This window comes from Microcebus murinus, chromosome X, assembly GCF_040939455.1.
Source record: "Microcebus murinus isolate Inina chromosome X, M.murinus_Inina_mat1.0, whole genome shotgun sequence".
In the NCBI taxonomy this organism is placed as follows: domain Eukaryota; kingdom Metazoa; phylum Chordata; class Mammalia; order Primates; family Cheirogaleidae; genus Microcebus; species Microcebus murinus.
The window spans coordinates 28,398,909-28,414,142 of NC_134136.1; positions in this window are offsets into that span (position 1 = coordinate 28,398,909).

The following is a 15,234-nucleotide window of genomic DNA, read 5'->3' on the forward strand; positions in this document are numbered from 1 at the left end:
GAAAAATGTCTTCTAACACTTATAGATTCATATCATCTTCTTGGAGACCAGTAAAATAAGGACATGACTTTAGAACACAAGATTATTGAATAATGGCAAGCTTGGTCAGGGCAAACAAAGATCACAACGTACGAAGTTAGCTGTTGCATGTAGATCACAGTAGCAATGACTCAAGAAAAGTTATATGTGTTTCAAACAACCCCATTCCATATGCTCTCAAGTGACTCTGTTTTGCTGGACCAAGTTACTAGGATGGCTTATATAGTATTTCATGTCTCTCTGTACATTTAGTAATAGCCAGGGTGCTGCTGCTGCAGCTCATAGTGATGACGGTGGTGGTGGTGCTGTAATGGTGGTAAATGTGGCAATTTAATAAGAGCTCCTTTCAAATTCAAATGAACAGAAATGTGTTTTATAAAATCAACTTCCCTGCTTTGCTAAGATATATACCAGAAGTTAATGTATTTGTGGTGAGGTTAAAATAGATCCTAGACAGCAGAATAGATTGGTTTTCTTTTGGCAGTAAACAGAAACTATCGTTAACAAACACATTGATAGCTAAGCCTACACCCAAATAGCTGAACAACATTTCTTCCACTGTACCTTTTAACTCATTCTCGGAATTGATGCATAGTAGCTAAAAAATGATACAGTTAATGAGATTTTTTAAAAAACCTATTTAGACCCAATCATTTTTTAAAAGATACCTCCTGTTCTTGATCTCTAAGACTAACTTTTAATTGATAACCATTACATAACCAAGGGCAAAAGGATATAACCCTATTAGTACCTACTTAGGAAGTCAAATATATAGAACTTCCAGTGGCAATTTTTTTAAATCCTGAGCTATTGTCTCCTATTTTTTACCAGGAATGTTTCCTCCACCTACCCACTAACATCTGCAGTTGTGTACACATAAAAATAAAAATTTAGAGGAAACACAAGAGTATTAATAAGGGATTTTTCCTAATTCTTAATAGTTGATGAGTTTCCAAGAGGATTTGATGTACCACCTTTCATTTATATAGCCATTATAGTTAAAAGTTCTTCAGTTAAACAACAACAACAAAATTAAAGGAAATTGCTCGGAAAGACTTGGCTTTATATTCTGATACTGATTTTGGCTTTCATCCCATTCTTAGGCAAATTAAAACTCCTATTTGTGGAGTTATTACTCAGACAATCCTAACTAACATTTTTCCAGTTGTTAATTCATGCAGACAAAATGCAAATAGAAAAATGTTCTAATGTTCTTTTCAAATGGATAATTGAATCATAATGAGTGTGATTTTTCTTAGGTATCCTTGGGAATGAAAAGGTGTAAGGGCACAGAAAGGAGTCACAGATATAAATCCATCCAGAAAGGAGAGTTTGAGAGAGGGCATAAACTGGAAGATGCTTACATCCTTTATGTTTAGTACCAATTTCTTTGGGTCTAATCAAGAAAACCAAGGATATTCCATCCTTCAAGCTTTGGTTTCATACTTTCCTCTGCAGACTGAGGAATCAATGTCATCACCTATCTGTTTTTATGTTACATGTTTGTCTCTACTATCAAGACTAGTATGGGCTTTCCCCAAAGAAACAGTATTTCACTGTTTACCAGAAGAACTTTTTATATGATGACATGACTTGGCTGCTAAAGAATCCATGTAATTTGCAATTCTGGCCAAGTTAGAATAATGGGGACCATATATACCTTTATACCTAAAACAACCCAAAGAACTAGATGACAAAAATAAAATAATGATTTTCAAGACACTGAATCTCAGGTGGCGCCAGCCTAGCTCACAGCAACCTCAAACTCCTGGGCTCAAGCAATCCTCCTGCCTCAGCCTCCCAAGTAGCTGGGACTACAGGCATGTGCCACCATGCCCGGCTAATTTTTTCTATATATGTATTAGTTGGCCAATTAATTTCTTTCTATTTATAGTAGAGACGGGGTCTCGCTCTTGCTCAGGTTGGTTTCCAACTCCTGACTTCCAGCAATCTGCCCGCCTCGGCCTCCCAGAGTGCTAGGATTACAGGCTTGAGTCACCGCGCCCGGCCCCACCTAAGAAATCTTGAAAGCAAAACCTGAAAGGATCAAATAGTTTCTAAGTAATTTTAACTGTATCTCAGAACCAAACTCAAGAATATTTTAAAATACAAAAATATGTAACACCCAAGGTCAGCTACATAATTTATAGAGTTCAGTGGAAAATGAAATGTGAGGACCTTGTCTAAAAAGCAGCAAAGAGTATTATTAATGGCATTACAGTATAAAGCTTGCTTTTTAATTTTTCTGATCACTTATTATGGTGTTTTTTATTTGCCATTTAATATCTATCTAAGTAAAGAAAAAATATATATATATTTATTTCGGCATATTTTGGGGGTACAGATTTTAAGGTTTCAATAAATGCCCTTCCCCCCCTCCCCCCACAAGTCTGAGTCTCCAGCATGACCATCCCCCAGATGGTGCACATCTCACTCATTATGTATGCATATACCCGCCCCCCCTCCCCTACCCAATACCGTATTACTGTAGTACCTATGTGTCCACTTAGGTGCTGCTCAGTTAATACCAGTTTGCTGGTGAGTCTATGTGGTGCTTGTTATTCCATTCTTGGGATACTTCACTTAGTAGTATGGGCTCCAGCTCTAACCAGGAAAATATAAGATGTGCTATATCACCATTGTTTCTTAGAGCTGAATAGTACTCCATGGGATACATATACCACATTTTATTAATCCATTCTTGGATTGATGGGCACTTGGGCTGTTTCCACAGCCTTGCAATTATGAATTATGCTGCTGTAAACATTCGAGTGCAGGTGTCTTTTTTGTAGAGTGTCATTGGATCTTTTGGGTAGATGCCCAGTAGTGGGATTGCTGGATCAAATGGTAGATTCACTTGTATCGCTTTAAGGTATCTCCATATTGCTTTCCACAGAGGTTGAACTAGTTTGCAGTCCCACCAGCAGTGTAGGAGTGTTCCTCTCTCTCCGCATCCACGCCAGCATTTATTGTTTGGGGACTTTTTGATACAGGCCTTTCTCACTGGAGTTAAGTGATATCTCATTGTGGTTTTGATTTGCATTTCCCTGATGGTTAGAGATGTTGAGCATTTTTTCATATGTTTTTTGGCCATTCTTCTGTCTTCTTTAGAAAAGTTTCTGTTCAAGTCCTTTGCCCACTTTTTAATAGGGTTATTTGATTTTTTCTTGCTGATTTTCGTGAGTTCTAAGTATATTCTAGTTATCAGTCCCTTATCGGATGCATAGGATGCAAAAATTTTCTCCCATTCTGTAGGTTGTCTGTTTACTTTCATGACTATTTCTTTGGCTGTGCAGAAGCTTTGTAGTTTGATCATGTCCCATTTATTTATTTTTGTTGCTGCTGTGATTGCCTTTGGGGACTTCTTCATAAACTCTTTGCCCAGGCCGATGTCTAGGAGAGTGTTTCCAACTTTTTCCTCTAGAGTTCTAATAGTTTCATACCTTAGGTTTAAGTCTGTTATCCAGCGTGAGTTGATTTTTGTGAGAGGTGAAAGGTGTGGGTCCTGCTTTAGCCTTCTACATGTGGCTATCCAGTTTTCCCAGCACCATTTATTGAAAAGGGATTCTTTTCCCCAGCGTTTGTTTTTGTCTGCTTTGTCAAAAATTAGATGGCTATATGAGGATGGTTTTATATCAGGATTCTCAGATCTGTTCCACTGTTCAATATTCCTATTTTTGTGCCAATATCAGATTTATTTAATTACTACAGCTTTGTAGTATAGTTTGATATCTGGTATATTAATCCCTCCCATTTTGTTTTTGTTGCCTAGAATTGCTTTTTATATTCGGGGTCTTCTTTGGTTCCATCCGAAGCATAAAATTATAATTTTAAGTTATTAGGTGAGACTTCATCATTCATCTTTATATTATGCAATGACAGTTTTAAATGAAAATATAAGAACATTTAACTCATATTCAGAATCACCAAAATAACACAATTTCTCCTCAACCCAGTCAGAACAGACAAATGCAAACCAAACTTAGGAAATTTGGAAAAAGGGAGGGTCCTTCCAAGCATGGACTCAGCTAAAGGGAGCTCTCCCTTGGGCATAATGTATGGGTAAGCTCGGGGACAGAAGGAAGGCACAGAAGGAAGATCCTAAGAGGCACTTGGTGCCCCTCTTCTTTGACTTATGGCATGCACACTCACTTGGGCCTGATAACTGCTGGGTCTCCCTTTTAGCTAGCTGCCAGACTTACATGCTGCATGAAGCTCTGGGGAATGCCAGGCAGGAGTCTCCTCTTCCGACACATTGCCACTCCAATCCACAGTGGATGGGCGACTTCCAGGAGTTTTGAAATTTGCTGTGATGGGATATGCTAGGTACCAAAATTGGGGTTGAATGAGAGGTTCATCCCATCTGGACACAGCTTCCTTCAGAGAGGTCACTAGACAGGATCGTACTGCCAACCCAGAGCAGGGGTGGCTGCTGCCTTGCCTTGCTCAGAGAAATCTCGGGGTATACATTGCTGACCTCTCCCTAAGCCTACACCTAGAGCCCCAATGTTGTGAAGCCATTTCTTCAAATGAAAATTTAAAGAGAAATCAAATATCTAAAACTGATCAATGTGAATCTGATTTTGTCAAAGTGGGAGGTGGATGTCATGCCCTGACATTTCTCTGTAGAAACCTCAAGGATCCTCAGAACACAGTTTAAAAACATTGCTCTGGCCAACGGCAAAGAACTAGGATAGCTAGAAAGAAGCTCTGTGTATTGGTCTAAGTTTAAAAGCACCAGGGGATTGTTTCCCCATCTTTGCAGTTGTGAATTGTGCTGCTATAAACTTTCAACTGCAGATGTCATTATTATAGAATGTCTTTTTTTCTTTTGGATAGGTGACTAGTAGTAGGAGGGAAGGATAAACACAGTACATGTAACCAAAATGTCCTCCCATAATATACTGAATAAATAAATAAACAAAAAATAAGCACCAGGGGTATAGATGACATTCTGCATCAGAAGGTAATGTCTTTGTGCTTTGGTATGCTTCTCCGCACCTATGTTTAATCGTTGTACACACTCTGTAGCACTGCACTAGATTCTTCCCCACTGATAGCAGCTGGTTGGACCAAATGTGAACCCCTGATCCAAAGGTAGCATGAAAATGATTGTGAAGTGACCACAAATGAGAACCTCAGCCTGTCCATGGATGAACTAAGGCAATTTGACTCTCATTTTTCAAGAATGAAAATTAGGAACTAAGGAGGGGAGCTCAAGAAGAAAGCAAGTGTAGAAAGAGGACACGAGATTGGGTAGGGGCTGCAAAGAGTCATTATCAAAGGAAAGATACAAAATACTAATAGAAACTATAAACAACAACTATACGTTAGAGAAAAATATGTAGAGAGGGAAAAAGCCATATGGTCAGGAGAAAAGTAAGACTTATATTTCCTACAACTAGAAGAGTCAAACAAATCAGATGTTTTTCAGGATGAGTGACTACTTTTAGTCTTGAGGTACTGGTAGCTTTCTACCCAGCCAAGATATGTTCTTGATATAGGAGATAAACATGGACTGTTGACTCCATGTCATTAAAAGATCTTCAGTGGGCCGGGCGCGGTGGCTCACGCCTGTAATCCTAGCTCTTGGGAGGCCGAGGCGGGCGGATTTCTCAAGGTCAGGAGTTCAAAACCAGCCTGAGCAAGAGCGAGACTCTGTGTCTACTATAAATAGAAAGAAATTAATTGGCCAACTGATATATATATATAAAAAAATTAGCCGGGCATGGTGGCGCATGCCTGTAGTCCCAGCTACTCGGGAGGCTGAGGCAGAAGGATCGCTCGAGCCCAGGAGTTTGAGGTTGCTGTGAGCTAGGCTGACGCCACGGCACTCACTCTAGCCTGGACAACAAAGCAAGACTCTGTCTCAAAAAAAAAAAAAAAAAAAAAAAAGATCTTCAGTGAGTTCAAATATAAAACCCTGGCTCTGAGAAAATTGGTGGTGGGGGTGGGAGCTAAGTGTGAGGATATTAATAAGATTATTTTTCTCTCATTTTTGTGATTAAGGAAGTTGTATTCTCTGGCTTATGATGAAGAACCAGACTCTCTATGTTCTTTTATAGGGGACATCAATATTCTCTATCAAGCTAGTTCATCCAGAAGCTTATGATTAAAATCACTGTCATCTCTCATTTGGGCATCAGGCTGTCCACCTCTAGGCAATATTTTTTCACACTTTGAATATGACTACCTGGTGTGCAAATCAGACCTGGTACTTGTGCAAACCTCTATAAGAAGTCCTCAAATAGTGTTCATGGTGGTGCAAAGACGAGTTAGAGATCGGTGTTAGGCATTTAAGCAGTGGAAAGGAAGATGATAATGTGGCAGAACTGCTGATCTATACAAGTTGATGCCACCAAAATCCTTCATGTTTCCCAGGGCCATCTCAGATCACTTTTCTCTTGCTTTCTATATTCCAACTACACTGGGCATTTTTCATTTTCTGGAATAAGTCAGGTTTCCTCCTGCCTTAAAGACTTGGAGCAGTCTTTATTCTTACCCTGCAATGTGGTTTCCTTCTTTCACCCAGTTAACTGCTACTCATTCTTCAAATCACAACTCAAAAAGTACTTCCACATGAAGCCTTCTATTATAGTCTCTATCACCCTCTTCTAGGTCAGAAAACTTGTTCCATTCCTCCAGAACATTTATCTACATTTGTAATTATACATTCAGCAGTGTGATTTCAAATAAAATACATGTCAGTATTTCTCATTATTTTCTAAGCTAAGTGACAGGAGAGATGTTGTCTATGTGTTGCTTACCATTGCATTCCTACCAAGTGAAAAGTATTTGTGGAAGGAAGGTAAGAAAGGAAGGAGCAAAGGAGAAAAGAAAGCAAAAGTCAAAGGAGTTGAGGGAGGAGCAGAAAGCTACAAATAGATATGTCATATACTGTAGCAACTATAGCTATATCATTCTGGATAAAGGATTGTGAGGCAACCAGGGAAAGGGTGTTCCCTCTCTTCAGTTACTTGGGTTATTGTAGCATACTTCGCCAGAAGGCAAAAATTAAGGAGTATCTTGCTTCTGCCATAGCATCTTCAGAAAACTAAAATGCTCATTTATTCAAACAAACTTTCCCTTTATAAGTTAATTTACAATCTTTGATGTTGCTTTTGTGGAAATAACCATTTGATAGTTATTAAATTATGTTTAGGTGCATTGATAGTAATACATTTTGTCATGACAACTGATCCATTAATATATGAAGTTGTTACATTTAGACTGCATTCTCCTTAAGCCTATATTATTTACTATCTGTACACAACATTGGTATAACACTAGTTTTGGAAAAACAAAATATGTTTCTGTTAGAGCTATCCTTTTCTTTTAATACAAACCCATTTAGGGACATTTTGTAAAATAATATATTTGATAAAAGAGGTTTTAATGGCTTGTTTAGAGTCATCATGGGCCATCATGTCTCAATGCTTCCTATCATAAAGTAATGTTTTTTCAATGGTCTGATCTCTAATTGTCCTATTCTATAGAGGATGGCTGCAAAGCAATGAAAGGTTTTCTGTTTGTTTGTTTGTTTTGTGTTACTGAACTAACACAAATTACAGAATGATATTTTCAGTGTGGCAAGGCTAACACAACTTTTATTTCTAACCATCTAGAATAACAACATAGGCAGTAGTGGCTGAGTGGATGTTCTGGAGCCCAGATTGCCTCGGTTCAAATCTTGGCTCTATCATTTATTAGCGTGGGGACCTTGGAGAAGTTCCTTAACCACTCTATACTTTAATTAGTTTAACTATAAAACAGGTATAGCAACAGTGTTAATCTCCTAGGTTGATTTAGTAAATATCCCACAAGTTCATAAATTTGAAAAGCTTAGGACAGTGACTGATATAAAGCAAGGGACTCAGTAAATGTTAGCTATCTTCATTATTATTAATTGTAGTTAAGATGGTGATTAGAATTCAGAGGTACTTGAGTAAATGGACTAAAATCATGTTGGTTGGGTATACTATGAAATTTGATATTGATGAGTTTTTTTTACTACCTGGTACTAGGTGTAAGAGTATTGAGCTTAGCTTCAGGAGAACACCTAATGGTTGAATGGGTAACTAATTTGGTGCAATTACCATATCTTCTCCGAGTTTTAGTCCACCCCCCTGCAATGAGAGATGTGATCTTTCCTGTTGTCTTTAAAGACTTCTTGGGAAAACTAAATGAAATAATATTTCTGGGCTGGGTGCAGTGGCTCATGCCTGTAATCCTATCACTCTGAGAGGCTGAAGTGGGAGGATTGCTTGAGTTCAGGAGTTTGAGACCAGCCTGAGCAAGAGCAAGACCCCATCTCTACTAGAAATAGAAAAAAAATTAACCAGGGGTGGTGGTGTGTGTCTCCAGTCCTAGCTACTCAGGAGGATCGCTTCAGGTCAGGAGTTCAAGACCAGCCTGAGCAAGAACAAGACCCCATCTCTACTAAAAACAGAAAAAAATTAACCGGTGTGTGTGTGTGTGTGTGTGTGTGTGTGTGTGTGTGTGCGCGCGCGCGCGCCTGTAGTCCCAGCTACTCAAGAGGCTGAGGCAAGAGGATTGCTTGAGTCCAGGTGTTTGAAGTTGCTGTGATGCCACGGTACTCTAGCCCAGATGACAGAGTAAGACTCTGTCTCAAAAAAAAAAAAATATGTGTGAAAATGCAGTGTATACTGTAAAGCTCTATACAAATTTGAGGTGTTGTTATCAGAATGACCTTAAGCTTAATTTCTGGAAGAAGTATTGAGTCATTATGAACTACAACATGTGTATGCCTGTGATTGCTCCTACAGTTTGGAATGCCTTCATCCTCCCTAATGAAGTAAAAAACAAAATCACTGAACTGTCAGCTGATCAAGATTCTCTTTGTTGGATTGCCACCAATTATTTGCATGACCTGGGAAAAGTCAGTTCCCCTCTCTGTGTCTCAGTTTCCTGATGTAAAATGAATACCTGGAGTTAGTTGATCTCTGAGGTGCCTTCCAATTCTGACATCACACAATATTAATTAATCCCTATTAATCCTATTAAGTCTGATAGATTGCCAAAGAATGAGGAGGGGTGAATATCATCTTCTAAAGCCAGTAGTGAAAGTACATTTTTGCTTGAGCTCTTGAGTTCCATCAATACTGATAGCCAGAAGGGTACACAAGAATCAATTCAGGCAACCTCTTTTGGCAGCTATTATATTGGGTTCTGCGTATAGTCCAAGATTTAACCAGCGCCTAGGCGACAGAGCTGGTTTAATAAGTCTCCAACAAGTTTCACATATTGGAAGGAGACTCATAAAACCATTCTCAGACTTTGTTCATGGACTGCTAAAGATGTGTGGTCCCCTTGATGCTTTCCTCATGGAATTAAAATCAGGTCTTATTTAGAACTACTCAAGCTATATTCATGGGAGCTCATTATGTGCCGTTCCCCCCAGAACAGTATTTCTATCTGAGCCTTCAGGTGGTAGGCAACTTGAATGAGGAAGTTAAATATCACTGGCTGCCCTGCTGAAGCTTTGCTGGGCCTTCCATAGTGTATGGCATAGTCATTTGGGGACTTTAAGCTCTCAGTCGTCCTCTTAGAATAGTTGGAGCAATTACTTTAGTGGCAAACATGGACTAATCATTTTGAAATTCCAGTTTAAGTCCACAGCCTTTTTGAGTTACAGAAGCACTAAAATGACCACAAGAGATTCATGTCTCAGGGACTGGTGACAGCCCACAGCCCAGCACTGCTGGCAAATCTTTCAGCACCACAAAAATGTAAAAGTGCTTTCCTTTATTTCCCTACTTTAAAAGGGCATTGATAGAGCTCCAAGTAGCTTTTATGGTGGGGACTATACAATCCCTGAGACTAAAGAATGATTCCAAACTCAAAAGGATTATCCTTATTTCTTAATAATTATTAATAGCAAAGAGAGAGAAGACATTTTTTAGCTCTGATAAGACTCATCACTCATGGCTCTGAACTTACAAGATGTATCACTTGATTCATGAACTTATCAGTGAGTTCTACATCTAGAAGAGTAACTTCTGTCCCCACTGTTATAGTACTCAACAGTACTATAGTATTGAACAGTGATATTAAGGTTAATTATAAGCAATTCAATAATGGAGTCCTTATTTCTTTTAGAAAATGTCACAGTGGGTACCATTCCCATGATGAAAGCATCCAAGAATAAATCATATTGGTAGATTAGGCGTGCATTTCTATTGGTTGTCTGGAAGAGAATTGTGTCCATCTTAGGGACTGGAATGGGAACTAGGGAGTAGTCCTAAAGTGCAGCTAGTCCTTAAAATGTATAGTCAAGGGCTTGGCTGGCCAAGTGAGAAAGTGTGGAACCTTCAGATGGAGACTGCTAAAATTCATTTTACATCTCCAGAGCACATCTGCCTCAACCCCCTACCTCTGCTGACAATTCAGGCACCCATGAAAATATCCTTCCTCTAACTCTGGTTAAGTCTCATTTCTATGAACCAATGGTTATTTAAATATATTTTGTTTTGTTCATTAATTATTTTATGAACAGCTTTTTCTCTCTAGAGCACAAACACCTTTTGAGCAGGGAACATACCATATTTCCCTTGTACCCTTGTTGCAGTGGTGCTGAGCACATTCTTTGGCACATTAAAGATTTTCAATAAATCTCTTCTGGGTGACTGAGTTTTTTCATACATATAAACTAGGAGCTATATCTAATTGGATAACCTAGGGAGTTTATCTAATTTTGAAATGCTAATTTCTGGGCTAATTCTTATTCAGATTTGGCTCTTCAGATAGTGTTTACTCAAAAGCAGAAAAAGAGAAACTGTTCCTTCCTGGGGTCATTTGATTTCACAATCTGCTTCTTCCTGAACAATGAAGTGCAAGCTTTTTTATTTGCCAGTCTTTCTAAATGTTAAAAACTTGCATACAATTGTACTTAATATGAAACACCCTCTCTTCTGGAGGAGAGGTTGTTATTCTAACTCTGTGCTAAAGGGTGCAAGATCAAGTTACCAGATCAGTTAGTGCACTGTAAGGCATTCTGTTACTGGCTGGGTCTCAGTGCCTGAGAGTTAATGGCAAACTGAATGTCATCCAGTTCACAAGCTTCTAATCATGACCGGCTGGTGTTTATAGGTCTTTTGCCAATAAAGGCATCCAAAAATGACAAATGTAACTGGATCAGAGAGCATTTGGCTCCTACTCACTATCAATTAGAAATAAAATGATGGATTCCAGATTTTTTTCTGAATTTGTGTGTATATCAAATTTCTACCCCCCAAACAATCTCTGCAATGCAGCAAGAATTGGTATCATTTGAAAACTCATTCAGGATGAGGGGAGGCAACTTTATTTTTCACTGTTTGCATTTCTAGATAGTTCCAGTTTTTGTATTCTTCCTTTCCAAACCTTAATATTGCCCTCCTAACGGTAACAGACTTGGGTGGAGAAGAGGAAATGTTGCATTTTAACTTTCCTTGTAAAGACACGAAAACAGCAGAAAGAAACATGAATGAAGGAGATGAGCTTTCTGTGAACAATCATGACAAAGCTAAATCTTGTGGAATCTCTCGAATTCTTTCTTTTATATCACTGTTTAAAATTTAGTGTTATCTTTTAACTGTGTACTCATTGATAAAAATAGTCCTAGGTGCTATGGAGGCTCACTTAAAGAATAAAAGATATGATCTCTGTCCCAGCAGATCCAATGATGAGATTTGAGAGAGCCAAGGGAAACATTTAAAGACTATCTGATCAATAAGCATAGATTCATATTTGGCACTGGGAAATGAGTGCAAATGGATTTCTTAGTGAACAGAAGGGGAATCAATCACAGAAGGCTTCGGAATATCTGTTGAATTCCATAACTTCTATCCAAGACTCTAGTTCTGTTGGCCATTATCTCATATGAACTACTGAAAGAGATGCCTAACTGGTTTCAATTCTTCCTGTCCCGTACCCTTCCTATTAATCTCCCAAATGTTAGTCAAATTAGCTTTTCTAAAATGAAAATTTTAGACATTTGTCACTCCCTTCCTAAAACTCTTATATATCTTCTCATTTCTCCCAAGATAAAGTTCCAGCTCCTTATTATTTGCCTCTCACCCGTCAAAAATTCCTGTCATGATTTGATCATAATAACGCCTACTTCTTCTTCCTCATCTTTTATTAGTCTCATTTTTAATATCTACTCAACAAATATTTATTGAACACCTTCTATGTGTCAAGCACTGTTCTAAGTGCTGAAGATACAAAAGAAAGAAAAATATTTAAAAAATTTCCTATCCTCACTAAGATTACATTTAAGGGAGCCTAGAAAGAATATAAACAAAAATAAATAGCTGAAACATTTAAGTTGCCAGATGGTGATAAATTCTGTGTAGAAAAAGTATGGAAAGGGCATAGAGAGCATCAATAGAGAAGAGTTACAATTAAAAATAAAGCATCACTGAAGAAGGGACATTTGACAAGAGTTACAAGAGGTGCATGAGTGAGACTTGCTACTATATAGGCAAAGTGCACTCCAGGCATGGGAGACTGCAAGTTCAAAATCTCTCAGGTAGAAGCATTTTTTGAAGTGTTTACAAAGGAACAAGGGGCCAATGTTGTTGGAGAAGTGTGAGTGAGGGGATAGTAATAGGTGAAATGGTCAGAGAGGGGGCAGTTGGTATAGGATGCCATAGAGCACCATGAAGACTTGGCTTCTATTTCTAGTGAACTGAGGAGCCGTTGCACATTTTGGGCAGAGAAATGATATGATCTGATTTGTTTTTTAAAATCTTAGTTTTCTATTATTATTTTCCTTTTTAAAATTGAGGTAGGATTTATATACATTAAAATTCACATTCTTTAGTATACAGCCCTGAATTTGACAAATGCATGTAGTCAATTAATCACCATGAGAATCATCATATATATAGAACAGTTCCATCACCACCCGCATTGTGTGATTCCCTCAAGCCCCTTTGTAGTCAACATCTATCCCCAAGCCTAGTACCTGATACCTATTGTTCAGTTGATACCCTGGAATTGTGCCTTTTTCATGTGTTATATATGTAGAATCAGACCATTCATAGTCTTTTGAGTATGCCTTCTTTTACTTAGCAAAATGCATTTGAGATTCACTTGTGTTATTGTATGTGTATCAGTAATGCATTCCTGTTTATTGCTGAGTGGTATTCCATGGTCTGGATATGACAGTTTATTTAACCATTTGCCTATTAAAAGACCTTTAATTTATTTCTAATTTTTTGTTCTAATGAACAATGAAAAATGTTATAATCATTCACATAAAAGTCTTTTTATAATCATTTTATAATCATTCACATAAAAGTCTTTGGACATATGTTTCATTAACTTGAATAAATACCCAGAAATGGGATTGCTAGGTCTTATGGTAAGTGTATGGAAAATTGTTTTCCAAAATGGCTACAACATTTTGTATTCCCTGTGTATTAGAGTTGTTGATCATCATCCTTGGCATAGCATGTCAACTATATTTTGTTTCCATTTTAATAAACATACAGTGGTATCTCTTTGTAGATTTATTTTGATTTCCCCTAATGAAAAACGATGTGACTATCTCTTCATATTCTTATATGTAATCTACATATCCTTTTAGTGCAGGTTCTATTCAAATTGTCAGCCTAATTTTTTCCCCCCTCTCTCTTTTTTAATTTCAAAGTATTATGGGAATACAAATGTTTTCGGTTACAAGGATTACTTTTGTAATGCTCGGGTCAGGGTTATAAGTGTGCCCATCACCAACATAGTGTTAATTGTACCTGTTACCTAACAGGTAGGTTTTCATCTAGGTAGGTTTTCACCCATCATCTCCTCCCTTTTCCCCCCAATTGATTTCCATTGAGTTATACTTCCCTCTACGTACATGCATGCTCATAGGTTAGTTCCAATTTAATGGTGAGTACATGTGGTGTTTGTTTTTCCATTCTTTAGATACTTCACTTAGGATAATGGTGTCCAGTTCCATCCATATTGTCACAAAATGCATTAAGTTATCATTTGTCATAGCTGAGTAGTATTCCATGGTATATATATACCACATTTTGTTAATCCATTCATGAATTGATGGGGATTTGGGGGTGATTCCACATCTTTGCAATTGTGAATTGTGTTGCAATTAACATTCAAGTGCAGGTGTCTTTTAGATAAAATGACTTATTTTCCTTTGGGTAAAGACCCAGTAGTGGGATTACTGGATCAAGTGGTAGATACATGTTTAGTTCTTTGAGGAATCTCCATACTGTTTTCCTTAGAGGTTGTACTAACTTGCAGTTCCACCAACAATGTAGAAGCATTTCTTTCTCTCTGAATCCATCTATTGTTTTTGGAATTGTTAATAAAAGCCATTCTAACTGGGGTAAGGTAATATCTCATTGTGGTTTTAATTTGTATTTCCTGGATAATTAGTACTTGAACATTTTTTCATATGTTTATTAGCCATTTGTCTATCTCCTTTTGAGAAGCTTCTGTTTATGTTTTTGTCCATTTTTAGTGGGGTGGTTTGTTTTTTTCTTGTAAATTTACTTGGGTTCTTTGTAGATTCTGGTTATTAGTCTTTTATTGGATGTATAGCTTGCAAATATTTTTTCCCATTCTGTAGGTTGTATATTTGCTCTGTTGATTTCCTTGGCTGTGCAGAAGCTTTATAATTTAATAAAGTCCCATTTATTTATTTATTTTTTTGTTGCTGTGATTGCCATTGGGGTCTTATTCATAAATTCTTTTCCTAGGCCAATATCTAGAAGAGCTTTCCAACATTTTCTTCTAAAGTTTTTATGGTTTGATGCCTTACATTTAAGTCTTTTATCCATCAGGAACTAATTTTTGGGAATGTTGAGAGATGTGGATCTTCCTTCATCCTTCTAAAAGTGGCTATACAGTTATCCCAGCACCATTTATTGAATAGGAATTCTTTTCCCCAGTATATATTGTTGTCTGCTTTGTCAAAGATCAGTTGGCTGTATGTAGATGGTTTCATGTCTGGTTTTTCTGCTCTGTTCCATTGATCTATGTCTCTACTTTTGTGCCTATACCATGATGTTTTGGTTACTATAGCCTTGTAGTGCAGTTTGAAGTCTGGTAATATGATGCCACCAGATTTGTTCTTTTGCTTTAGATTGCTTTGGCTATTTGGGCTCTTTTCTGGTTCCAAAAGAAGCATAGAATTATTATTTCTAGATCTGTGAAATATGCCATTGG